At 46.1% G+C, this 27,323-nt stretch overlaps 2 long non-coding RNA genes across 5 annotated transcripts; one reads left to right on the top strand and one right to left on the bottom strand.

The window, feature by feature from the left end:
- Nucleotides 1-6,143: 6,143 nt before the first annotated feature.
- On the bottom strand, nucleotides 6,144-20,877 carry LOC122234392. 3 transcript variants are annotated; one of them, XR_006212181.1, is made up of 4 exons: nucleotides 20,654-20,877; nucleotides 15,982-16,158; nucleotides 8,666-8,791; nucleotides 6,144-6,224 (listed from the first exon to the last, which is right to left on the bottom strand). It is a non-coding gene; the product is annotated as an uncharacterized LOC122234392 (long non-coding RNA). The 3 variants fall into 3 exon arrangements; XR_006212179.1 differs by lacking the exon at nucleotides 20,654-20,877 and adding an exon at nucleotides 20,076-20,350; XR_006212180.1 differs by lacking the exons at nucleotides 15,982-16,158; nucleotides 20,654-20,877 and adding an exon at nucleotides 20,076-20,350.
- A 1,381-nt stretch (nucleotides 20,878-22,258) lies between these two features.
- On the top strand, nucleotides 22,259-26,601 carry LOC122234388. Of its 2 annotated transcripts, XR_006212174.1 has the most exons (4): nucleotides 22,259-22,396; nucleotides 22,985-23,323; nucleotides 23,629-24,536; nucleotides 25,886-26,601. It is a non-coding gene; the product is annotated as an uncharacterized LOC122234388 (long non-coding RNA). The 2 variants fall into 2 exon arrangements; XR_006212173.1 differs by having other exon boundaries at nucleotides 22,985-24,536.
- The last annotated feature ends 722 nt before the right edge of the window (nucleotides 26,602-27,323 follow it).

The raw sequence follows: 27,323 nt of genomic DNA, 5'->3' as shown, positions 1-27,323 counted from the left end.
ATATTTCTAACATTTCTCAAGTTGTTATCCAATATAAAAATAAATAAAAATGAGAGGAGAATGAAGGTGGTGGATACCTACAAATGCTTTATGCCAAAAAGCAAAAGTCAAAACATGGCACAAAACAGGAGGCATAATAAATAAATACATAAATATGGATATACATGTATTTTTCCTGATAAATATAATCCATTTCTAGGGAAATTATATATTTATTACATGATATTAACATCTGGATATAGAAATAGAGGTTTTTAAAAAAAATTTTTTTTAACGTTTTATTTATTTTTGAGACAGAGAGAGAGAGAGAGACAGAACATGAACGGGGGAGCGGCAGAGAGAGAGGGAGACACAGAATTCGAAGCAGGCTCCAGGCTCTGAGCCATCAGCCCAGAGCCCGACGCGGGGCTCGAACTCACGGACCGCGAGATCGTGACCTGAGCTGAAGTCGGACGCTTAACCGACTGAGCCACCCAGGCGCCCCGAAATAGAGGTATTTTGACCTTACGATTAGAACTAAATATTTAATTTGTAAAGAATGTATTTAATTCTTTTATATATTTAAGATGTAAAGAATGACAGGGGCGCCTGGGTGGCTCAGTTGTTTAAGCATTCAACTTCGGCTCAGGTCATGATCTCGCCATATATGAATTCGAGCCCCATATCCGGCTCTGTTCCGACAGCTCAGAGCCTGGATCCTGCTTCAAGTTCTATGTCTCCCTCCCTCTTTGCCCCTCCCCTGCTCACGCTCTGTCTCTCTCTCTCTCTCTCTCTCAAAAATGAAATAAACATTAAAAAAAATTTTTTTAATGTAAAGAATGGCAAATCCTTTAGGTAAAAATACTGGAATGTATTTTTATAATACAGGTTGGGAAATCATCACAATACATAGTCCAAGCAGACAGCACTTTAATTTCATAATAATAATATAAAATATTATTAGATATTAAGCAAATTAAATTAAGCACAGGAATATTTAATTAGTTAAAGCATGTAAGAGGAAATATCAACCATAAGCCAGTAACAAACTAGTTAGACTACTAAGACCAAAAGCAATTGATTGCAATGTATATAAACAGGCAGTCCTCGACAGATGCATTCAGACACAAAATATGTTCGTCTCATACATGATGATAAGAATGCTAATGAAACTGAAAAGGATGATCTATTATTTTCAGCTCTAATATATATCAATTTGTCAAAATCATTTTTCTCTGATCCAAAATTTTACTTTTCGTTCCTATCACAACCCATAATTAATTAAATATGATCTAAGAATTGGAGTTCATTAAGGTGCTGGAAAATCAGAAGGCATTTAAAAACTTTTCGTACTTTCTTTCACCTTATCCAGTTTGACTCACACCTTTTACCTCAAAAGCAGTCTTTTTTTTTTTTTTTTTAAGAATCTAAAAAGTTATTTTTCCCAGAGCAATTTCTTTTGGATCAAGGGAATTAAGGTCTAATTTGTTTTGATAATCTTATTTCAGTTGCCTTCCCCATAATAAATACATTATGTAATTAAAGTCATTAGCGTTTGGGGGAAGGAAACTGAATGAACAAATGTAGCAACCGATTGGGGACTTCTGATCTAGCGATCATGTGTGTCCCACTGATGTCCCAATGAAGGAAGGAATTGGCATAAGGCCAGTCAGGGGGTCATCCTCAGAGACCTCAGTGATTATGTCCATACAAATGAGGATCTGGAAGGAGTTTCACGAACCGGTAGTAATGTTCTTTCTAAGTGTTGAGGAGTATGGGAGGGAGGAGGGAGCTGGTGTATCAAAGTGAATATTTAATTTTATACACATATGGATTTGTTCAAAATATTCATATGAAAACTATAGTTGCATGACACCATTTAAGGTTGAAATGGAAAACACAGGAAATCACTAGTGTAGTGAACATAGTTTCATATAAGGGCAAGTGTAGGGATAAAGGAGAGAAACAGGACTCATATTCAAGAAGAATCACAAAATGAAGTGAAATAGTAAAAACATGTGTCAATTAAATGTACTGTGGGCGTTTCAAATGTGTGCACAAAACAGAGAACCTGACAATTATGACATTGCTGAGTTATAATAGATCCCTCCGGCCCCTGAAGACCCTCAGGGATTTGAAAGCAATAAAGACTCCTTATTTCCCCCAATCATAGGGGTTCTGTGGACACTCCAATCATAGTGAGGGTCTAAATTAAGGTCTCCTGCTCCTCTAATGGAGTATCTGGTCAGAATTTTTTTTCTTTTTTTTTTCTTTTTTTTTTTTGCTTGAAAAAGAAGTATCTTTAAAAAAATTTTTTTTAACATTTATTTATTTTTGAGAGAGACAGAGACAGAGTGTGAGCGGGGGAGGGGCAGAGAGAGAGGGAGACACAGAACCTGAAACAGGCTCCAGGCTCTGAGCTGTCAGCACAGAACTCAATGTGGGGCTCCAACCCACGAACCGCGAGATCATGACCCGAGCTGAAGTCGGACGCGCCCCCCAAAATAAGTATCTTTTAAATGGGACATATATATGGGTGCAACCATACTATAGGTAAGAGATTTTATGGGGGTGGGGGCCCGGGGGAGGGCAGAGAGAGATACAGAAATGGGTCAATCCACAAGGGTAGCCCTTGGGGTGTGTGTGTGTGTGTGTGTGTGTGTGTGTGTGTGTGTAAAGAGTGTCAGATTAGCATGACAAAAGGACAATTAAGGTGCTTGAAAAGCTGTTTAAATGGCAGGATAACATTTACATTTTGAGATTTAAAGTCCTAATTATTCTTTTTTCACATCCCCACAATCTTTCTGCCCTAGCCATCTTTACACAGTATTTGCACCTTCTGCACAGATTTCCCTGCCTAAAAGAGAGATACGGTTCACAATCTTCCACTGATGATACAAATTTAGAGACGCCATCGAACACTCCTTTTAGCACACCACGCCCCTGCTCAAACAAAGCGCACAACCACACGCACATGCACACACTAGCGGCGGATATCACACAAGACACGAGGTATCCACTCAGAGTGGGAGCCTGTCTTCTTTACTTTGTTACTCACAGTTCTGTGTCTTAAAACCTTTAGAGGGGGGCGCCTGGGTGGCTCAGTCGGTTTAGCGTCCGACTTCAGCTCAGGTCACGATCTCGCGGTCCGTGAGTTCGAGCCCCGCGTCGGGCTCTGGGCTGATGGCTCGGAGCCTGGAGCCTGCTTCCGATTCTGTGTCTCCCTCTCTCTCTGCCCCTCCCCCGTTCATGCTCTGTCTCTCTCTGTCTCAAAAATAAATAAACGTAAAAAAAAATTTAAAAACAAACAAACAAAAACAAACCTTTAGAGGGAATGCTGTTCTGGTCACTGGGTTTAGTGAGAAGCAAGTGAGAAAAGTTTCAAAACAATATAACCAGGGAGAGAGGGGAGATGGCAGGTGGCCCTGAGGCAGTTTGACAAGACTGGTGATGTGCCTTTGGTTTCCTCAGCAAATGTCTTTCCTGTTGGTCTGTGTTTGGTCTTATGTACCCTACCTAATATCTATCTATCTATCTATCTATCTATCTATCTATCTATCTATCTATCATAGATCATCTTTTTGTCTATCATATTTCTATCGTTTTTATAAATGTTTAATTATTTACTTTTGAGAGAGAGAGAGAGAGAGAGCACAAGTAGGGGAGGGAGTAGAGAGAGAGAGGGAGACACGGAATCTGAAGCAGGCTCCAGGCTCTGAACTGTCAGCACAGAGCCGGACCTGGGGCTCAAACCCATGAGCTGCAAGACCGTGACCTCAGCCGAAGTCAGATGCTTAACCCACAGAACCACCCAGGCACCCCTCCTATTTCTATCATTTATCTATGTGTCTGTATAGCTATCATCTACCTAAGACTTCCCCCCCACCTCCCCAACTCAGCCAAATTTTTGAAGAATGATCCTGGATTTCCTAAGATAAATATTTTCTAAGAATCTGATACTTACCTGAAAAGAAGAGCTATTTACCCGATTTAGGTTTGCTCCCGGGACAAGGATGGCCGCGGCACCGTATGTGAAGTATCTTAACAGGACATATATGCCAGAGATAACGGCTTGGTCTATGACCTCATGCGCTTGCTGGGAAGTGATAATCATTTCGCCTGTAAGTGCAGTGACAGTTTCTGCTGGGGAGCAGAGACTAACTCTAATTAATCCCCAAATAACTCAAAAATGTTTGGGATTGTGGAGATGACTGAAAGCTATTAAAAGTGCTTAATAGGATATCCATCAAATCCCATTTTGTAGGTGGGGCGAACCTACTTCTGAAGTAATCAAATCCTAACGGAATGTGGAAAGAGTAGCATTTTATCTAATCAGTGAGAAAAAGAGGTTGACCAAATGTCTGTCTGGGATCCATAGCCAGTTTTCAGGCTTTGTTTCCAGAAGATAATTCCTCCCCATTCCTGGGAGCACTGAGGGCAGTGGAATTGAAAGAAAAAACAGTGCGAGGGGCGCCGGGGTGGCTCAGTCGGTTAAGCATCCGACTTCGGCTCGGGTCATGATCTTGCGGTCCGTGAGTTCGAGCCCCGCGTCGGGCTCTGGGCTGATGGCTCAGAGCCTGGAGCCTGCTTCTGATTCTGTGTCTCCCTCTCTCTCTGCCCTTCCCCTGTTCATGCTCTGTCTCCCTCTGTCTCAAAAATAAATAAACGTTAAAAAAAATTTTTTTTTAAATAAATAAAAAAAAGAAAAAACAGTGCGAGTAGAGTGAGAAAGTGTATCCAGAGTTGTGCAAATAAACAGGGTATCTGGGGGGTGAAATTTGTTCACTATTTTAACAAATATTTATTGTGTTCTTTATGGGTTTTAGGCACGTTTCTAGGTGTATGGAATAGATCAGTGCACAAAATAGAAATAGAAATTCTGGAATTTACTCTGGTTGATGGAAAAGACAACAAACTGCATCTGTGATATTAAGTCACATCATACATCAGAAGGTGATGGGTCCCAGAGAAACAAAAAGAGCAGGGTGCAGGTGATGAAGAATTCAGGGGTTCGGATGGGTTAAAGTGACTTGGCTGTTGATGTTTGCACTCACAGTGAGGATGATGTTTGAGGAAATAGTTTCTGTGGTGCAGGAAAACACACGTATTCCTTCCTTTCCAGTTGTCACATATCAATTTTCTTGCCCTATTGCCCAAAATAGGATCTTCAGAAAAATACTGAAAATACTGAATGAGAGTGCAAAGAGCAGCCATTCTCCTTCTGTTTTAATCTCATGGGAGTATTTTTTTTTTTAAGTTTATTTTGAGAGAGAGAGAGCACGTACAAGCAGGGAGGAACAGAGAGGGAGGGAGAGAATCCCAAGCAGGCTCCACATTGTCAGCACAGAGCCCGATGTGGGGCTCAAACTCACGAACCGTGAGATCATGAACTGAGCTGAAATCGAGTCGGAAGTTCAACTGGACTGAGCCACCCAGGCACCCCAGGAATATTTTAATAATGGGCTATGAGTTATGATCTTTGCAGCAATATTTTGTGGATGTTATTTAGAAGACTAAAGAAGATCTCTTCCATCTCATATCCTTATATGCATATGTGCTTGTGTATGTGTATGCATATGCATAGATAGTTTCTGAATATATATGATATTTTTGAAAGTATGTATATATATATATATATATTATTTTTTGAACATTTTGAAAAGTATGTTAGGAACATTGTACAAAGAGCATCAGCCAAAGCACACATTGGTGTATATTTCTTATATGAATTTATATTATCCTACATAACCTACATATCCTACATAACATATCCTACATATTCAAAACCAAGTAATGTAATAATGATACAACAGTATTACTTAATTCACAGGCCATACTTAAATTGTGTCAATTGTTCTATTAATCCCCTTTACAGCTAATTTTTTTCAGTCCAGAGCCAAGTCCAGTATCAAGAATTGCATTTATTTGGGGCACCTGGGTGGCTCAGTGGATTAAGCATCCAACTTTGGCTCAGGTCATGATCTCGCGGTCTGTGGGTTGGGGCCCCACATCAGGTTCTGTGCTGACAGCTCAGAGCCTGGAGCCTGCTTCGGATTCTGTCTCCTTCTCTCTCTGCCCCTCCCCGACTCATGCTCTGTCTCTCTGTCTCTGTCACTCTCTCAGAAATGAATAGACATTTAAAAAATTTTAAAAAAGGGAATTACATTTATTTCTGATTTGCTTTTATTTTCCATTGATCCGAAACAGTTTCTTACTCTTCTCTTGAGTGTTTTTTTTTCTTGTTTCTAAAAAATACAGACCAATTATTTTGTAAAATTTACCTCAGTCATGAGGTTTCTTAACAAATCATTAAGTTTCAGCATTTGGGAGGCTGGAAAACCACAGATGCATTGCTGTGCCCTTCTCAGTGTGCTGTACTGGGAGGCGTGTGATGTCTGTTTTCCCATTATCAGTGACGGTAACTTTTTGCTTTGTTATGATGATGTCCCTCTGATATCCCTACACAGAAGTTACTATTTTTCTGGTATTGGGTGCCTGGGTGGCTCAGTCGATTAAGCGTTCGACTTCAGCTCAGGTCACGATCTCGCGGTCCGTGAGTTCGAGCCCCGCGTCAGGCTCTGGGCTGATGGCTCAGAGCCTGGAGCCTGCTTCCGATTCTGTGTCTCCCTCTCTGTCTGCCCCTCCCCCGTTCATGCTCTGTCTCTCTCTGTCTCAAAAATAAATAAACGTAAAAAAAAATTAAAAAAAAAGAAGTTACTATTTTTCTGGTATTGTTGTAAGTTATTAGAGAAAGGATTCTTTGAAAATATATAAAAATTATTTTCCTCATTGTTTTATATTCTTTTAAGAAATGGTCCATCAGGTGTGGCCACAAGAGGAAACAGAGAAAGGCTCAGGAAAACAAAGTTTATGACACTCACACGGTCTAGAAACAGGACCGTGCCCCTTGAGGCGTGCCACAAGGGGCTACATGGACAAAACACCAGGGTGGTCAGGAAGTAAAAACAGGAGCAAGAGGAAGAGCTAGGGCATGACCTTTATAGGGGTTTCCGGGGGGAAAGGCAAGGCAAGCCAGGCACACGGCTTAGGACTGGCCAGTGTGGATGAGTTCGCGCTTTGGGCTTTCGAAGTGGCGCCTAGACGCCTCTGCTTCCGTCTGGAGAAGCATATGTAATGGCTCCTCTTGGGTCACTGCGCGTGCTCTTTCCATCCATGTTCCCTAGGGTGCTGTCTTGCCATCCAGTGGATTTGTTTTATCCATTTTTCTACAGGACACCTGGGCGGCTCCGTTGGTTAGGCGTCTGACTTCGGCTCGGGTCATGATCTCACAGGTCGTGAGTTCGAGCTCCACATCAGGCTCTCTGCTGTCAGCGCACAGAGCCTGCTTGGAATACTCTGTCTCCTATCTCTCTCTCTGCCCCTCCCCTGCTCGTGCTCTCTCTCTCTCTCTCTCTCTCAAAAATAAATATTTAAAAAAATAGTTGCATTTTCCTAAGCTGTATTATCTGTTCAGGCTGCTTGCCATCCATCTGTGAGTAGGGTTAAATAGTGTCTTTCAAAAAAGATGATGTCCAAATCTTTATCCCAGATACCTGGGAAATGACTTATTTGCCAATAGGTTCTTTGCAGATGCATTTTATTTTATTCTTTAAATGTTTGTTTTAGAGAGAAAGAGCAAGCAGAGGAAGGGGGAAGAAGGAGAGAGAGAGAATCTTAAGCAGGCTTCATGTGCAGCAGGGAGCCCAACATGGGGCTCAATCCCACAACACTGGGATGACCTGAGCTGAGATCAAGAATCTGACGCTCAACCGACTGAGTCACCCAGGCACCTCTTTGCAGACGTGTTTTAACTAAGAATCCTGGGGAAAGATCATCTTGTATTTAGGGTGAGCCTTAAGTCCAGTGACTGATGTCCTCATAAGAGAAAGGAGAAGAGATTTGACATACTCAGAGACACAAAGGAAAAGACCACGTGAAAATGCATACAGAGACTGGAGAGATGTATCTGCAAGCCAAGGGATACCAAGGATTTCTGGAAAATACCAGAGGCTAGGTGAGAGACATGGAACAGATTCTCTCTCAGAACTTCCAGAAGGAACTGACCCTGCCAACCTCTTGATTTCTAGAAGTTGAGAGAGCAGATTTCTTTTGTTTTGAGCCCCCTACTTGGTGGAATCTGTTACAGCAGCCCCAAGGAAGATAACAAACCTTTTCTCTTCTTCCTGGAAAACACACACTGTGGTGTGGTCAGATGGCCAATGAATATTTCTCCTCAGTATCTCTCTCCTCAGGGAAGACAGACTCTGGTTCTGTCAGGCCAGCTAGACCCATGACAAGTTCACATAGGGTTCTTTTAGATCATTTTGGTCACCGATAGTTTGGCCACCAGATCTGTTTTTGCTATAGACTGCTTATTGCTGAGGTGATATTTGAGTACATTTTATGGGCCTAAAATGCTCAATGTTCTTAGGATGTCATATGGGAAGTGGTCACCCCTAATTCTACCTTAGTTTGCATATGCCAATAAGCTTCTCATAAGAATGCACATAAATAGGCCACTATGGCTATGGTCACTAAGCATAGGAGCCCACGTAGCCTCTGACGCTATTTGGCAAGTGTCGTTTTCCGTGTTCCTCTATCCACAAAACATGGACTAAAACCATTAGGGCACATACTGTCTCAAGCCAGACACAGAGAGGATTTTATATCCAGTGTATCCGGGTACCTTTTTCAATGGCTCCTCCCTTTGGTTGTAAATGCCACAGTGACCTCTGGTTGTTGTTGAACACAGTACTTCTTGGGTGTGATGGAGAGGCAAAAGTTCCTGCATACTACTTCCTGAAAGGGTTCTCTGAAATAGACATAGCCAGAAAAATGGGTATTAAAAACAAAACAATATTAGAATTATTTCACATTTTAATCTGTTAGTATCAGAGGCACATGATATAGATGAATCCAGATTGTATGCATCTTAAGAACGTTGGGATCAGTACTGGCCTTTCAGCTTCAAGCAGATGAGAAGATACCTAAGGACAAGTAGTTTCACCGTTATGATCATCTGAAGATCAAAGCGAAGGTATAATATTATTCTCTAGCTCTCAGCCTCTCACAAGGCACCAAATTAATGTTAGCTGTTTTCCTTTTTGCAGATTTTCAGGTCATTCTTTTCCAAAATTTCAGTAAGAGAATTTCTCAGTTAAGTATTACACCCATTACGATAAAGAGTTTGGGTAAGGGTGAAGCAACATAATTTTCATCCCAAAATTCCTACACTGAACCATGATTTCACCTGCAAGCCACCTAGAGTTTCATTATCATATACCTTGTTATGTTGTCTTTTTAAAAAAGTTTTTTAAACGTTTATTTTTTTATTTTTTTTTAAATTTTTTTTTTCAACGTTTTTTATTTATTTTTGGGACAGAGAGAGACAGAGCATGAACGGGGGAGGGGCAGAGAGAGAGGGAGACACAGAATCGGAAACAGGCTCCAGGCTCCGAGCCATCAGCCCAGAGCCTGACGCGGGGCTCGAACTCACGGACCGCGAGATCGTGACCTGGCTGAAGTCGGCCGCTTAACCGACTGCGCCACCCAGGCGCCCCTAAACGTTTATTTTTGAGGGAGAGAGAGAACGTGAGAGAGAGCGCGCATGAGCAGGGGAGGGGCAGAGAGAGAGGGAGACACAGAATCTGAAGTGGGCTCTGGGCTCTGAGCTGTCAGCACAGAGCCCAACGTGGGATTTGAACTCAGGAACCTCGAGATCATGACTTGAGCTGAAGTCGGACGCTTAACCGACTGAGCCACCCAGGCACCCCTGTTATGTTGTCTTTTAAAATTTTGTCAAGACTATTTTTTAGAGCAGTTTTAGGTCCACGGCACAGTTTGGTGCTGTCAGTGTTCTGGATTTGAATAGGTATCTAGTGGTATCTAGATGCTTGATGTGCATTTCCCTGAGACATATGACAGGGAGTATTTTTTTTATGCTTATTTGGCATCTGTGGTATCTTCTTTGATGAGGTGTCTGTCAAGGTCTTTGGCCATTTTTTAATCGGACTTTTAACTTTCCATTAGCTAGTTAAATTATGGCAATGCACTGAGAATCGGTGTGCATGATTCCTAGTGAAGTTTCTTCACTACCTACAGGCCATTTTTCCCATAAAAAAAGAAAGCAACCTTAGGTTGATGGGGTTGTTCCAAAAAACCCTGGTTCTCCTTTCGTTCTTAATTCTCTCCTTTGCTTGGCAATGTTTAATCAGAATTGATTCTAAAGGGATTAGAGATTTCTCCTTTGTGTAATCATCACATTTTAAAAATAGATCAAGGATGCAATAAGTTAAGGCTTTCCATCCTGGTCCTTTGACAATCTGAAGAGTTGGTTGGACAGCCAGACCACCGATTGCTTACAGTGATACATTAAAATTTTTATTTTTTTAATGTTTATTTTTTAATTTTATTTTATTTTTAATTTTTTTTAACGTTTATTTATTTTTGAGACAGAGAGAGACAGAGCATGAACAGGTGAGGAACAGAGAGAGAGGGAGACACAGAATCTGAAGCAGGCTCCAGGCTCTGAGCGGTCAGCACAGAGCCCGACGCGGGGCTCGAACTCACGGACCGTGAGATCATGACCTGAGCCGAAGTCGGACGCTAACCGACCAAGCCACCCAGGTGCCCCTGTTTATTTATTTTTGAGAGAGACAGAGGGAGAGAGAGACACAGCATGAGTGCAAGTGGGGGAGGGGCACAGAGGGGAGGGGGACAGAAGACCCGAAATGGGCTCCACGTTGACTACAGTAAGCCAAATGTGGGGCTTGAATTTACAAACCTCAAGATCAAGAACTGAGCTGAAGTTGGACGATCAACTATCAACTGACTGAGCCACCCAGGAACTTCTATGCATTAAAAATTTGAAAGCTAGGGGCGCCTGGGTGGCTCAGTCCATTAAGCGTCAGACTTCAGTCCAGGTCATGATCTCATAGCTCATGAGTTTGAGCCCTGCGTTGGTCTCTTTGCTTACAGCTAAGAGCCTGGAGCCTACTTCAGATTCTGTGTCTCTCTCTCTGTCTCTGCCCCTCCACCACTCTCTCTCTCTCTCTCTCTCTGACTCTCTCACTCTCTCAAAAATAAAATAAACATTAGACAAAAAAAATCCCACCACCCTATCTCAACAAAGAGTCAAAGCCAGACATCCAGAATTCCTACACATAGGACTGAACTTTTCCACTCCAAGGAAATAAACTATCTTATGCAAAATAAATACACAACATGTTAAAATTTGTGGGATGCTGCTAAAGCAATTCTCTGCAGAGGAAGCTATTCTACCAAAGGTTTAGGTAGATTAGTCAAGGTAGAAAAAGGGACACAGAGTATCCAGTTTAGAAACAAACAAGTAATACTGTGTCTATTAACAGAGGACATGATAGTCTATGGAAAGAATCCTATGGGATTTACAAAACCCTAGAAACCAAAACATAAAAGGAAACTGCTAGAACTATTAAGTGTTATTCTACGTAATGGGTATGAACAACTGCTAATTTAAAAAACACTGCAGTCTCTAATAGCATCAGATATACAAATACTTAGAAATAAGATGTGTAGGGGCACCTGGGTGGCTCAGTCTGTTAAGCATCCAACTTCGGCTCAGGTCATGATCTCGAGGTCCATGAGTTCAAGCCCCGCATCGGGCTCTGTGCTGACAGCTCAGAGCCTGGAGCCTGTTTCAGATTCTGTGTCTCCCTCTCTCTGACCCTCCCCCACTCACGCTCTGCCTCTCTGTCTCTGAGAAATGAATAAACCTTAAAAAAAAAAAAAAAAAGAAAGAAGATGTGTAACTTCTCAGAGATGGTCAAGTAGGATAGGGAGGAAAACAAACAAAAAGTAACAATTCAGGGTTTATTCACATCCTGGGGTAATAAACAAGAGGCCAGGAACGGAAAGAAGGGGCAGGCTCCTTCCATGTCTCATTTTACTTCCCAGAACTGCACCCAGTGAGGGTCAGATGATTAGTGCAGACAGGGGATCTCACTGCCAGGGAGCCCTGAACAAGACTCCTGTTGTTGGGGCACCTGGGTGGCTCAGTCGGTTGAGTGTCCGACTCTTGGTTTCGGCTGAGGTCATGATCTTGTGATTTCGAGAGTTCGAGCCCCAGGTGGGGCTCTGCACTGACAGCATGGAGCCTACTTGGGATTCATTCTCTCTCTCTCTCTCTCTCCCTCTCTCTCCCTCCCTCCCTCCTTTCCTCTCTCTCCCTCTCTCTCCCTCTCTCCTCCACTAGTGCTGTCTCTCTCTGTCTGTCAAAAATAAATAAAAATATTATTTTTTTTTTTTAAATAAAGACTCCTGCTATTTAACAGACCCCGTGGATGGAGGAGGAAGAGGGTATGGGCTAGGAGTACTAGGAGTGCTGACTACTAAGTCAGAGTGGGTAAAGGGTCTTCACCCCCCCCCCGCCCCCACATAAGGGAGTTTTGGTAGAGATGCCCGAACAGTATCTCAGTGGAGTCCTGTCTTTCCTCGCACATATAAAAAGGCCTCTGAATGGAGGTGCCTAGGCTAGGAATGCAGATATACACAAGAGCATGGCTGGGGGTGCAGAGAGAACGATGCCTTGACTGCAACTCTGTCCAGAGCCTGCAGTGAACTGAGTATGCACCTGCTGTGGGGAGGGCAGCTTTCTCCTGTGAGGCTTTCTGGGTGAAGTCTCTAACTGCCTGCAGTTTGGCCTGGAAAATCACACATAGGATTTTGGCTTGGAGTTAAGCTACTCAAGACCGGAATAAAAGGAGAGATATACCATATTTATGGACGGGAAACATCCTATTAAGATATTACTCTCGGGGCGCCTGGGTGGCTCAGTCGGTTAAGCGTCCGACTTCGGCTCAGGTCATGATCTCACGGTCCGTGAGCTCGAGCCCCGCGTCAGGCTCTGTGCTGACTGCTCAGAGCCTGGAGCCTGTTTCAGATTCTGTGACTCCCTCTCTCTCTGCCCCTCCCTGCCTCACACCCTGTCTCTCTCTCTCTCTCAAAAATAAATAAACATTAAACATTTTTTAAATTGAAGACAAAAAAAAATCTTCCTCTCTCAGAGTGAGCCTATAGATGAAATGCAATCCATATTAAAATCCTGGTATATTTGTTTTGGTAGAAATCAACAAGCAGATTCTAAAATTTATATGTAAATGCAAAGGACAAAAGATGACCAAAAGAACTTTGAAAAAGAACAAAGTTAGAAGAGAACACAACCCTGATTTTAAGACTTACTATACAGGGGCTCCTGGGTGGCTCAGTCAGCTGAGCGTCCAACTTTGGCTCAGGTCATGATCACTGGGTTCGTGAGTTCGAGCCCGGCGTTGGGCTCTGTGCTGACAGCTTGGAGCCTGGAACTTGCCTGGGATTCTGTGTCGACCTCTCTCTCTGCCCCTCCACCACTCACACTACATCTCTCTCTGTGTCTCAAAAATTAACACTAAAAAAAAAAAAGGACTTATTATACAAACACATTCATTAGCACATGGAAGTATTGGCATAAATACAACAAATGGGTAAATTTGGCAGAACAGAAAGATTTAACTTTTAGCTCCATCTGCCCAGAGAAATTGGGGCAAAGCTTCGTATCCTGGAAGCCACTGAGGGGGCAGGTGGTGCTGAATAAAACTGCCTCACCCATTCTGTACAAATAGGAGACACATTTACATTTAGCTTCATCCAGGGAATAGTCCCACCCAAATGTTGCCATTGTGTCTTTTTTTTTTTAATGTTTATATTATTTTTGAAAAAGAGAGAGAGAGAGAGAGAGAGAGAGAGAGAGAGCGCGAGCGCGGAGGAGGGGCAGAGAGAGAGGGAGACAAAAAACCTTGAAGCAGGCTCTAGGCTCTGAGCTGTCAGGACAGACCCTGATGTGGAGCTCAAACTCAGGAACCCTGAGATCACAACTGAGCCAAAGCCAGACACTTAACTGACTGAGTGTCGCGACCGGCGCGACAAACACCGAGGTCAGGGTCCTGAGGGTAGGGGAATGCAAGAAAAAAGAGAGAAGAGAAAGTTTGGGAACAGGAGGGTCCCCTGGGCTGATGGCCCAAGTGACGGCTTTATTGTTGCTGTACACAATCTTTTATAATATAAGACTCTTATGGATCAGGTCATTCTAAGAATAATCAGGTTTCACATAATCGCTGCCAACCAAAACATTTAGTTCTGTGTTTCTTGTGAATTTTCTAGACAGGTCACAACAAGACCTTGTTGATAAGATTGCTAGCAAAACACAATTCCCATGTTTGTTTCTATCTGACTCGGGGTAGAAAAAGGGAGGTAGCATTACTGCCAACACCTGCAGACCACAGGCTTCAGGAATTAACTTTCTCAGCCTTGACAAGGCTTTTGTATGCCCTTGAGAGTGGGGGAATGGGAGGGGGAACCACCGGGTTGGCTTGAGTGAACAGGGAACGTTGCTCAACCTGGTCTCAGCCTGGCGCCGGGGCCGGCCTCCCACATGATGGGAGGGGGGGACCACCGGGTGGGCTTGAGTCAACGGGGAACATTGCTCGACCCGGTCTTAGCCTGGCACCAGGGCCCGGCCCCCCACACTGAGCCACCCAGGTGCCCCTGCCATTGTGTCTTTTTGCAGAAGAGTACCAGGGGGTTGACTGAGACTAGTTCGACAAGAATACAGACCTTGGAGGGGCACCTGGGTGGCTCATTCCGTCGAGCTTCGGGCTCTTGATTTCAGCTCAGGTCATGATCTTGCAGTTTGTGAGTTCGAGTCCCGCATTGGGCTCTGCACTGTAGTGCGAAGCCTGTTTGGGATTTTGCCTCTCTGCCCTTCTCCTGCTCTTGCCTGCGTGAGCTCTCTCTCTCAAAATAAATAAACACCAAAAAAAAAAAAAAAACCAAAAAAAACAAAAGAAGAAAAAGAATATGGACTATGGGTCATGCCCACAGAGCAAAGTGAAATTGAAAGGAAAGGGAAAATGACATTTTCCAGGATCCCAGCTTCCATCCTGAGCTGGACGCACCCATCACATCAATATCTAGGGAGCATGGCTTTCTTTTTTTTTTTTTTTTTTTAAATTTTTTTTTTCAACGTTTTTTATTTATTTTTGGGACAGAGAGAGACAGAGCATGAACGGGGGAGGGGCAGAGAGAGAGGGAGACACAGAATCGGAAACAGGCTCCAGGCTCCGAGCCATCAGCCCAGAGCCCGACGCGGGGCTCGAACTCACGGAGCGCGAGATCGTGACCTGGCTGAAGTCGGACGCTTAACCGACTGCGCCACCCAGGCGCCCCCGGGAGCATGGCTTTCAATAACACTCCAGAACCAAGGGAAAAATAAAAGTACGTGTCATCATCTTCACGATTCCCTCGGGATGTAATGGAACCCACATTTCCCACATAGCATAAAGTATAAAAGTATATTATTAAGCATGAAAGAACTTATTAATTGAAGCAGTAATCCAAAACAAAATTCAAAAGCAAAGCAAAGTGAACTGGAAACCAAACAAGAAATAACTTGTTGAATAAAGAAAGGCTAGGGGTGCCTGGGTGGCTCAGTCGGTTGAGCGGCCGACTTCGGCTCAGGTCGTGATCTCGTGGTCCGTGAGTTCGAGCCCCGCGTCTGGCTCTGTGCTGACAGCTCAGAGCCTGGAGCCTGTTTCGGATTCTGTGTCTCCCTCTCTCTGACCCTCCCCGTTCATGCTCTGTCTTTCTCTGTCTCAAACATAAATAAACGTTAAAAAAAAATTTAAGAATAAAGAAAGGCTCAACCCACCCACTGTACTAGTAACTGATTGTAAAAAGTCAACACGTGGGTGTTAATACACTCAGGAATATTTTCTACAATTTTCTATTGCTGTAAGAAAGAAGTATATGTGTTTACGTGTTTGTGCATACTCACATAAGAAAACAGTTCAAAGTTAAATGAAAACCAAAGGAACAGATTTGTTAGGAAGAGAGAACCTTTCGAAGGGATGCATTTGAAAGGCTGACTTTTAGGAAGCAACATTGTTTTGCAATTTTCATTTTGCAATGATATAATAAAACAAAACTGACCTACAGTTGGAAATAAAAACAGATCCATGATATGAAGCAGAATTAAAAAAAAAAAACATGTCATCAAGACAATTTTCCTCAAACATCCAGAGAAATTCTGGCCTTTTATCTCTGATGTGGATTCCAGCTTCCGATGCAGGCCATGGAGGGAGAGCTTGAAGGGGCATCACTGCTGCGCTGTAATGAAAAGGAACTTGGTCTGCACCAAATCCATGACGCGGGGCTCAGCTGAACTGTCCCAGGACCGCAGGGGCCCTTGCGCTCCTTCGTGGGAGCCAGGGACCCCCCCCCTTTCTGCCCTGCGGACCATCTCACAGGAGTGCTACCTTCAACCAGGGTCGGTCAGCTCACACAGCGTCAGTGCAGGTGAGGGTCGTGCCCCAAGCCCTCTGGCACCCAGGCCCCTGCCTGCGTGCTTCCCCTGTTTGAGGAGAGTGGTTTCGTGGGCTCTTCACCTTCCTGGCTCCCACTTCTAGGTCTGGGGGCCTTGGGGGGCTCTCCTCCGCCCAGATTCCTGAATCCTGAATCCAGTCCAGGACTTGTAGGACAAAGTCCACATTTCTGGCAACCAACATGAGGTGAGCCCAAAGGTTGTCCCTGGGATGGGAGGCAGCGTCTCCAAATGCTTGGAGGTGAGTCTGAGTTGAGGGTGTTCAGGGAACAGCAAGTCTGCTTTATATATGGGGAGAATGTGGAGGGCAGGGGGGCAGAATTCAGGACTAGAACTGCTGGCTGGGCAGTTGGGCATCTGTTCTGAGGGTCTGGGGAACCATGGAAGATTTGGAACAGGAAAGGGAGGTGATCTGACTCATCTATTAACAGGCCGTCCGGGAATTCAGAGTGGAGGAGAGATTTTGGGGTGAGGAAGGACATAATTGTAGTAGTCTGGAACACCGCTGAGGATGGATGGACCAGAGAAGGGCCTGTTGTCATGGGGGAAGTTGGTTGGATTCTGGATTCTGGGAGCTGGACGACTGTTGGGTTTTGGCTTTGGCACCTACAAAGAATGGAGACATTGTCAACTGAGATGGGGAAGTCAGGCGTAGGACTAACTCTCAGAGGCGGTATTAGAAGTGGGTCTGAGATATTCCAGGATCTCTGAGTAGACGTGTCAGGTTGGCAGTTAGAAACACATCTGGAATTTAAAGGAGGGATTCAGTTTGAAGATCTTTGTAAGTAGGTGGCTGGAATGAATATGGAATATGTCTCCTCCTTTTCCTCCTCCTCGTTATTATTATTATTATTATTATTGTTTATTTTAGAGAGAGAGAGAGAGTGAGAGAGCAGGAGAGAGGGGCAGAGGGAGAGAGAAACAGAATCCACGCAGGCTCCACGCTCAGTGCAGAGCCAGACACGGGGCTTAATCCCATGACCTGGGGTTATGACCTGAGCTAAAATCAAGAGTCGGTCACTCAACTGACTGAGCCACCGAGGTGCCCTGGAATATGTCAGATTTCTAGGGGGGCATATTCAGATCATGGTGATGATGCCATTAGGGGAAAGGATGGGGTGGGTATTCTCCAAGGACTGGGCATCTTGCTTGGGCACCTGATTAATGGGGACAGTCTTTATCAACAGAAGTTGGACTGTACCACCATGGGTGTGTGTGGTGGGGAGAGGAGAGAGTGCTGGCTAGTGGCACAGGCTTCCAAGGGGAAGTGGTTATGAGATCTGTTCAGAGTCAAAGCAGTAAAGGAAGTCAGATGATGCAGAGGTCAGGGTTCGTGCTTCTTCTTCCCTCTCCAGGCTCAGACTTTTTTGATAACTCTTGGTGGAGACAGAGGAATTTCAGACAAGCTGACAGATTAGCTTGGGAGCAAATGATATCTTATGAGAGAGTCATTGGCATGTGGTGGGAACAGATGAGGCTGGGCTTTGAATGAGTGTAGGTGGAGAGAAATGTTAGTAGTGTATGTAGAGCACATGTGACACTGAAAAGGAAGAGGAGGTTAGGCTACCTGGGATCCATAGAAGGTCTGGATGGCTGAAGTTGGGACAGGAAGCTGGACCATGGGCCACGTGGGGAGAAAGACATTTTGTACCTAGCTGAGCACAAAGGAATGCATGCTGGGCTGAAAGCATACACTCGTGGGTCTTGTGGGTAGTAGTCTGTGGGATGAATAAATAAAATTCGATTTTATATTCTCTTCTTGAAAGTTTTCATGTGTTTGCTTGCTTCTTTCTCTGTGTTTTTGGCAGTTACAGTACTGCTACTTAACGTGACTGCCATGTTTTCTGGTTTATTCACTGGCTTATGCAGAGCATATATCAACAGGAAGAATTTTTTCACGTAGACATAGGTTTAAGTGTAATGTATAATACCAAACTCTGGTCCAAAATGATTATAATAGATGCTCAATGATAGTTTATGATATTTACTAATGTTTTCAGGGTCAGTACTGTCAGACTTACTGAGTCTCACCAATCTGATGTTTCATCTCCTGATTGCCAAAGATTATTTAAAAAATTTTTTATTTGCCTTTTGTAATTCTAATTTAAAGTGGTATGCAAGAGTTTTGCAGTTTCTGGCTTTAAACATTTTTCTTATTAATGTGTAGAGGGCTTATTAAATGTATTTATTAGTTATATGTTAAGTCTTTAAAAATTATAGATGACTCAATATCCTCTCACTTGTGTTCTTGTTATTTCAATTTTTGTGTTTTTTTTTATAATAGAAGTGTGTTGTTTTCATATAGTTTGTGTATATGTTTTGATAATTTTTATATTTGGCTTGAAAACTCCTGCTCTTTTTCTTCCATGATCTTTTAAGTTACATATTTTTACTACCACTTAAGCCTTCCTTATCTGAAATTAATTTCTGTGTATGATTAAGAGCAGAGATGAAAACTGGTGTTCAATTTGGTATTGGTATGATAATTGGTATTATCCCGTGAATAATGTTTTTAGGCAGCCATTTTCCAATTTTCTGTAGCATCACCATAGTCCAGTCTCGCATGAGGAATCTAAATATGTGAACACCTCTTTATAAAATTTACAGTTTACTCTGCTAGTTTTGAACTTGAATTCTATGCCATTATGCCAATAAGACACTGTTTCTTATTTTAAGTTTATGACTTGAATTAATCTTTTAGGAAAATTACTCCAACTTTTTATATTAAAATAAATTTTGCATCTTCTATACATATTGAATTATGAATTTATGAATAGCTTCTCGAATTCCAAAACGGTGTTGGGATTTTTACACTTGTAAATATTATTATCAACACCTGACCTCACCACTAACCCCCCCAAATAGTATTTTAGCACAATCTCTTAGTGGTTTTGCCTTACACCACTACCAATCATGGCAAGTTAGCAAATACTGTCAACAATAGGTTTGTGTCATCTAATTTTATGTATTTACTTTTTAGCCAATAATGAAGCATAGAAGGGTATTTTGTTGCATATAATTCACATTTTTTTATTCCAAATCTTAGTGACTTGATTTCTCTTACTTAAAAATCCCTCCAAGATTTTTGTCTTAACAGTCTTTCAGAAAGAAAAAAATATTTAAAAAAAACCCCACAAAAGTTAAGGACTGTGTCATGTCTCAGTGTTTTGTTTTGTTTTTGAAGTTAATTATTTTGAGAGAACGCGAGCATGAGCAGAGAGAATCCCAAGGAGGCTCCATGCCATCAGCACAGAGCCCGGCTTGGGGCTGGAATCCACAAACCAGGAGTCCATAAGCTGAGTCCAAATCAAGACCCGGAAGCTCAACTGACTGAGCCACGCAGGTGCCCCGTGCCTCAGTTTTTTAACACTTTGAATGCATTGTAATCCTGCATCAACATTTATGTTGAGAAATCCAAGTTAAATTGGATTCTTTTAAAGTTTATACTGGTATGAAAATTAATAACCAAAACCTCATTAAAAATGTCGTCGGGAGGTTTCAGCAGAGGCCCGACCACTCCTAGTCAATTGCAGACCGAACAGGAAGAGAGAGACTTGACCTAGCAGATGGATACTAATTTACTATCCCATACGAACAGGAAACTTTCCTTATCCCACTCCGCTCAGCCAATGAGAAGCCACTATAATTCAAACTCCCAGTTTATTCTAATGGCTTTTAATTTATGACAGCCTTCCCAACTTACCCCTTTTCTCCATAAAACTGGGTACCTCTCCTTTGTTCCTCGACTGCCTACGGCAGTTTGTTCGTCCTGGATTACAACTCTCTTTTATTCCCCAAACCTATCTTTTGTTGGTAATAACTGGCGGCTTTATTTTAAGGTTAACTTAGGTTTTTCTGACTCTAATTTCATGTATTTCTAACTCCTCCTTCCTAGGAACCACCTGGCCATCAGTGTGAGGGCTGATGGCCACCGACGGACTTCGCAGCAATCCCTGGCGTGAGAGGAACTAGGTTACCCAGAAGACTGTGCGCCAGCTTCTGGGCCACGCTGACCAATGAGGGGGTTTCCAGGAGCGTGCAACGGACAGGGAGGCGGGACTTCCTGCCTGTTCCGCGTGGAGCCTGGGTTTCGGAGCCCGGGTTTCGGATCCCGGACTCCAGAGGCGGAAGGATGTCTCGACTGTACTGACTAGGTGCGGGTCTGAGGTTCGGTGTGAGCGCGGCTGCGGGGGGGGTTTCCCGCCCGTCTCCACCTTTATCACACGTCTCCCGGCCGGGTTGAACCCGCAGGGTCCTATGGCGACGGCCGGGCTAACGTACCTGGCTCAGGTGAGAGAGTGTGTGTTCCGGACCCGTGTAGCCCGAACCCCAAGGGGGGGGGTCTTCTGATGAATACACTGCAGTCCAGGCCCCTGCCCGCAAAACCTGGGGCGTTCGTGGTCGGGAGCCCCTTTCTGGCTGGCAGTGGTGTGAGTGTGGAAGGGATCAGCGTCTGCGAAGTCGTGGGGGCGCGCGAGAGCATTCGGGAGAGCGGGGGTCCGCCCTCTGTCTGCAGGGAGCAGCTGGGCCGCCGGGGTGAGGGCTCTGGGGGCCTTGGAGGGTTGGAACAGAGGAGGAACTCTGAGTTATGGTCTTAAAAGTATTCCAGGTGTTCCCCGGGGAGAAAAGACGGGGGTGGGGGTGGGGCGGGGAGGGGAGTGACGAGGGTCGAGGCAGGGAGAGCTTCCAGGAGACCGCTGCAAAAGACTCAACAATGATGCTGGGTTTGGGCCGTAGAAGGAATGTAAGTAATAAGATTCCTGATAAATCTTAGAGGTGAAACCGGCCGGATTTCCTCTTCAGTCAATGTGGCTTGTGAGCAAAAGCACAGGATGAAAGATTACCCAGTCGTTCTTTTGGCAGAGTGTCTGGAAGCACCGAGACGTGGAAACTGGTGAGGAGCAGGTTTCAGAGAGAGCCTAGGAGTTGAATTTTGGACCTGCTGTTTCTGAGATAGAGGTGACGTACAGGCAGCTGGAATCTCTGGTCTGGAGTAGGGGGCGAGCTGGCTCAGTGATGTGCATATCGTGACAGCCTAAGTTCTGGACCCGGACCCAGCCTGGATCTCACATTTAGGATGGAAAATATGAGTACTTCGTTGAGATAGGCCCCGAGATGAAGGCAGATAGATAGAGCTGGGGCTGGAGGGCAGGTGGTGTGCCTGCAGATGAGAGGGTCCTGTGGTTCAGGGCTTTCTGGGCGGGGGGTTAATGATTAAGGAGCCTGCTGGGATGGAGGGGGAGAGGTGAGGGGATGTAGATTCTCTGCTCTGAAGACTCCGCAGACTGTCTACTCCCTGTGGAGCCAAAGAAGGGCCAGCCAGGCTGGAGGAGCAGCCCAGGCTCAGTCAAGGTCATAGGTGTCTCAGCTCTCCCAGGGAAGTACAAGTTCACAAGGTACAGCTGTAACAAGTTAAACTTATGCAACCAAGTAGTAATTGAAATGCCAACGTAGCTCTGCGATAAAATGTATATATATTTGGATTTTGTCATGGACTCTTGCTATAGAGCTCCTAAAACCCTTGGAATTTCCTGGGTATGAGGAGTTCTTTTTTCTTCATAAGTGTCCCCTTTTATCACAAAGGAGTTTATTTTAATGAGCTGATTTAGGGCGGGGGCCCTAGATAGCCTCAAGTTGGGGCCGGTCACCAGAAAGACCAGGTGATTAGAAGTTTAAACTTTCGGGGCACCTGGCTGGCTCAGTTGGAGAGCATGTGACATTTGACTTCAGGATCGTGAGTTTGATATGTTGGGTTTGGAGATTACTTAAAAATAAATAAAATGCTTTTTAAAAAGAACTTTTTTTTTTTTTAATGAGGCTGATTTTATTTTTATTTTTTTGACAGGATGGGGGGGGAATCCCAAGCACCGTGAGATCATGACCTGAGCAGAAATCAAGAGTCGGACGCTTAACTGACTGAACAACCCAGGCGCCCCCCACCAAAAAAGAACCCCCTACCTCCCAGATGGGAGGGGAGCTGGAGGTATAAAAACTGTCGAGCAGTGAGATCCAGGGAGCCTCCAGGTTGGTGAACGCATTGGAATAATAGAAGTGCTGGCAGGGTGTGCTCACTGGCTCTGATCCCTATCCCCATGGTCCTGGCACATAGATAAAGGAGAGAGTGATGTCCTGACACTCTCTGTCCTTACTTCTGTGCCCTGGGGTCATCTCAGGTCCTTAATCAAAGTCATAAGTTCTGTTCAGGTGTCCCGTTTCTCTAGTCAATAAGGTGAAGGGATGAAAGGCTTCCTGGCACAAGAACCAGGACACTTGCGTGTCCACATGGGAGTGTTCAGTGACCCACAGGACTCTGTTCCGTCTGCTGGGAACAGAGATTGAGGGCAAGAGTCAGTCCTCGAGAAGCAGCCTGAGGTGCTGGGCCTCCGCTGAGGGGAGTGGGTCCCTGGAAGGTTTGGAGCAGAGAAGGGAAGTGATCTGAGTCACGTCTAAACAGCCTACTCTGCCTGCAGAGTGGAGGCAGGGAGACCCCAGCGGAGGCCATGGTATCGGGAAGGTTAATGGTAGCTACATCACAGCCCTGGCTCTGTGGATGGAGGCAACTGTTTTGTTTGTAGGCTACTTTGTAAGTAGGGATGATTTTCTGCCTTGCAGGGTGAGAGAGTCTGGCATCACTCCAGGATGTTTGTTTTTAGCTGCAAGTGTGTGAGTGCCGTCGCTGAGGTGGAAAGTCCAGAGCAGGAGCACTTAACAGAAGCAAGTCTCTGGAGTTCGGAGTACTTAACGGAGGCACTCTCAGGAGTCAGGAGCACTTAACAGAAGCACTCTCAGGAGTTAGGTTTTTGCATGTTGCATCTGAGATATTGCAGGGACCTCTGAGTGGAGGTGGCAAGTGGGCGTCTAGAAGCACATCTGGATTTCAAGGAAGGAAGGCGTTCAGGTTTGAGGATACCACACCCCTCAGCAGCAGCAGGTGTACAGACGGTGTCACAGGTAAGAGGATGCCCTCAGCAGATCATGGTGGCGGTGCCAGTACAGGGGAAGGACGGGGAGGATATCCATGGACTGGCTCACTTGCTTCGGCACCCGGATGGGGATGGCCGTCATCACAAAGACATGAGGAGGTACGGTGACCACGAATGTGTGTAAGAGAGAGAGTTACGAGGGTACGGGCCTCAGGTGGGGGTCCAGGTGGTGGCATGGGATTCCCAGGGGCTGGATGTGATCTCCTGAGAGGCAGGGCAGTGATGGAGGTCCGGTGACACTGAGGAAGGCATGGTACTTGTTCCCCTCTGCAGGTTTGGGTTTGTGCCAGCTCCTGCTGGGGCCTGAAGAGTGTCTGACGGGATGACAGATTCATTGAGGGGTAAAGGAGGTCCGCTGCAAGAGTCTCTTGGGTCGTGGTGGGAGAAGTGGGCCTGGGCTTTGAATGAGGAGGTGGAGAGGGACAGGTGTGACTGGAGAGGGGACAGCGCAAACCATGCTGAGGAGGAGGAGGGCTCAGGGGGTCTGATCTCACACACGCTGGGGTGGCTGATGTCAGGACAAGGAGCCAGGCCAGGCGGGGAGGTCCTCAGAGCAGTGCCTGGGGTAGCCCCGGGTCCTGTCGCGTTCGGCAGGCACTGCCTGGGTGCCACATGCAGAGTGGCCTATGGGAAGCCAGAGAGATGCCTGTGACACGGGCTGGAGGCGGCAGTGGTGTCGTGGGTCCCGTGGTCACGGCCTGGCACGTGAGGGAGGAGTGATCCCATTGTGCTGTGCGAATGGGGAAGGGGGTGTGAGGGTGCACTCAGCCCCCTCGTACTCAGGGTTTAAGCCGGAAGGCTGAGCGTGAGTCCATGTGGCTGTGATCTTCGTGTCCCAGGAGAGCTGACCATGCGGGAAGCGGCCTGGGGCACAGATAAGACCGCCCCCTCCCCATCTGTTCTCACCGACAATCGGCAGCAGTGATGAGCGGGCACGAGGAAGAGCGGGTACCAGTGGACCAGGACCTGGTACCTCCTCTGAGTGAGGGAGCTGGGGAGGAGGGCCATGGCCTTGGGATCCTGCTTATGAACTCTTCTGCCCCCATCATGACAGGGCCACGGGACCTTTGAGGACGTGGCTGTGTACTTCTCTCAGGAGGAGTGGGGGCTCCTGGGTGAGGTTCAGAGACACCTGTACCATGATGTGATGCTGGAGAATTTGGCCCTTATAGCCTCGCTGGGTAAGGACCCTCCCTCCCAAACCATTGCCCTGCATGAGGCTCTGATTCTCTTTTCCCAAGGTTCTCTGTCCCTCCCAGAGCTGGGCCATGGGCCCCGCTTCCTTCCCTGGTTCCTTGGCATGGGTATGAGACACCAACATGTTCTGCTGTGAAGCCTCTCACAGAAGGGCTTGGCTTCTGACTCCTGTACCTGCCTGATCAACGCTCGCTGATAGCTCTGCCCCGCCCCCCGCCCCTTAACATGTTGACTGTTGACCTCTGTGAAGCATCCCTGTCCCTGCTTCTGCCCCCTTCTGTTTGGTGTGCCGCCTGTCTCGGGAATTACAGACATTGACGTGGTCAGTATTTACAGGCAACCCTAAATGATTTTTGCAAGACTGTCCTCAAAATTCTAGTAATAAATTTCTTGCCTGTAGTCTCTGAGTGGTTGGGTCGCTCTGGGCCAGTGATGTTCACTTGACTGCCCTGTTTTCTCTTGAGGACTTCAGTCTGCCAGGTCCCACGTAGTTGGCGAGGTTGAGCTGAGGGGTAGAGGAGAGCCCCGGGGACCTGACGGCTCAGACACCTCTCTTACCACAGGAAGGGGGGATTCATGGGATCCTGGCCATGGGCAGGGTGGGTGGGAGCGGTGGGCAGGCATGGTTTCAGGACTGAGTACAAACCGTAGCAGGCAAATGTCCTTTGCTCCCTGCTGTTTCAGCGACAAGGCTCATGGCCAAACCTCATTTCTGTTCCTCCTCCCCATCCTTGACATTTTGCCTACTTGTCATTTCTGCTGTGACTTCTGGTCCCTGGCTGTCCCCTACATCCATGTCCCCCACGTCTTTCCCCTCCCTTTCTCTCTGCAAATGTTCTGTCACATAGCCTGTGTTCCATGCGTCATGTGATGTGTGCATATCCCTACGTGGCTGACTACCTGCTACCCAGAGGCAGTTTCCTTTTCCTGGCGTGGGACACACATTCCACACAGCATGAACTTGTCACCAGCACACAACCACTGATTTCAGCCACTGCTGAAAGCCACTGGCAGAGGAGTGAGCGGAACCGCGTCTCTCCTCCCGACACAGCACTGGATCCTCCTTTCTCACTGGTTGTGAGACTCCTCCTCCTCCCCTCCCCTGCCCCCTGCCCCCTGCCCCCTGCCCCCTGCCCCCTGCCCCCTGCCCCAACACACCGTTCTGTAACCGTCAGTGCTACACAGTGTCCCTTTCCTCCATCTGACCCTGGCTCCCTTGTCCCAAAAACAAAGCCATGGACTCAGTCCTGGTTGTGTCCTGCACGCGTTTGTAATGGGCTGTCCTGTCCCACTAAAGTCTGCGGACACCTCACCACCATTTTCCTGCTCTCAGGTTGTTGGCATGGGATAAAAGCTAAGGAAGCCTTTTCTGAACAGAGTTTTTGTGGAAAGAGTGTCACAGGCCAGGATACCAGATCCAGGCCTATTTGTCCCCGAGGCTCCTTCCTGTGATACATGTGTCCCAGTGAAGAAAGACGTCTTCAATCCGGCTGAGCGTGAAGGGACGCACGCTGGGCTGAAGCCATGCACTTGTGGGCCTCGTGGGAAACTGCGCTTGCTCAGTTCACACCTCCACCAGCACCGGAGACAGAACCCCGGAGAGAAGGCCCTCAGAAGGGAGGAGAATGGGGCTCTGTTTGTGAAGAGCAGGATCCCCGTGTCAGACAACATTTTCCCCAATGGAGAGGCCGAGAAGGATTTCCTGGGCGGCGTGGACCTTCTCCAGCACCAGGCCGTCCCCAGTGGAGAACGTCCGCACGGAGGCAGGGGGAGCAGGGTGGTTTCTCGCCCTCGGCAAGGGCAGTGCAGCACAGCGAGCGTGGGCAGCCCTGCCACTGAAAGGTTAAGTTCACAGAGCAGCAGAGTGCTTATGCCGGAGAAGGCCTTCATAAGCGTGGGCAGTGTGAGAAGTCCTTTGTCCACAAAAAAAGGCTTCTCGAGCACCAGGGAATCCACGCTGGAGGAAAGCCTCGTGCGTGCAGCAAACGTGGGAAGTCCTGTAAGTGCAGATCTAGTCTTTTTTTTTTTTTTAACATTTTATTTATTTTTGAGACAGAGAGAGACAGAGCATGAACAGGGGAGGGGCAGAGAGAGAGGGAGACACAGAATCGGAAGCAGGCTCCAGGCTCCGAGCCGTCAGCCCAGAGCCCGACGCGGGGCTCGAACTCACGGACCACGAGATCGTGACCCGAGCCGAAGTCGGACGCTTAACCGACTGAGCCACCCAGGCGCCCCCAGATCTAGTCTTAATCAACACTGGAAGGTTCACACTGGAGAAAGGCCTCCTCGTAAGCGCAGCGAATGTGGGAAATCCTTCATCTTTCGAAAGAGGCTTCTCGAGCACCAGAGAATCCACGCTGGAGGAAAGCCTTGTGAGTGCAGCAGACGTATGAAGTTCTTTAGACACAGCTCCACCCTCATTGAACACCGGAAAGTTCACACTGGAGAAAGCCATCTCAGTGCGGTGAATATGGAAATGTTTCATCCACAAAAAAAGATTTCTTTTGCACCAGAGAATCCACATTGGAGGAGAGTTCTCTGAATGCACCAAATGTAGGAAAACCATGAAAAGGTTGGAATTCAGTGAGCACCTGAGACTTCACCCTGGGGAAAAGCCGTATGAATATAATGAATGTGGGAAATTCTTCAGACACCAATCCCCTCATATTCAGCACCATAAAGTTAATGGTGGAGAGAGGCCTGGAATGAGTGTTCTGAATGTGGGAAGTCCTCCGTTTACCAAAGAAAGCTCGAGCAGAGAGAATCCACAC

The sequence above is a fragment of the Panthera tigris genome, chromosome E2 (genome assembly GCF_018350195.1).
Source record: "Panthera tigris isolate Pti1 chromosome E2, P.tigris_Pti1_mat1.1, whole genome shotgun sequence".
NCBI classification, from domain to species: Eukaryota; Metazoa; Chordata; class Mammalia; order Carnivora; family Felidae; genus Panthera; species Panthera tigris.
Note: the sequence above shows the minus strand (reverse complement) of the source record. Positions and strands in the feature narration are given on the sequence as shown.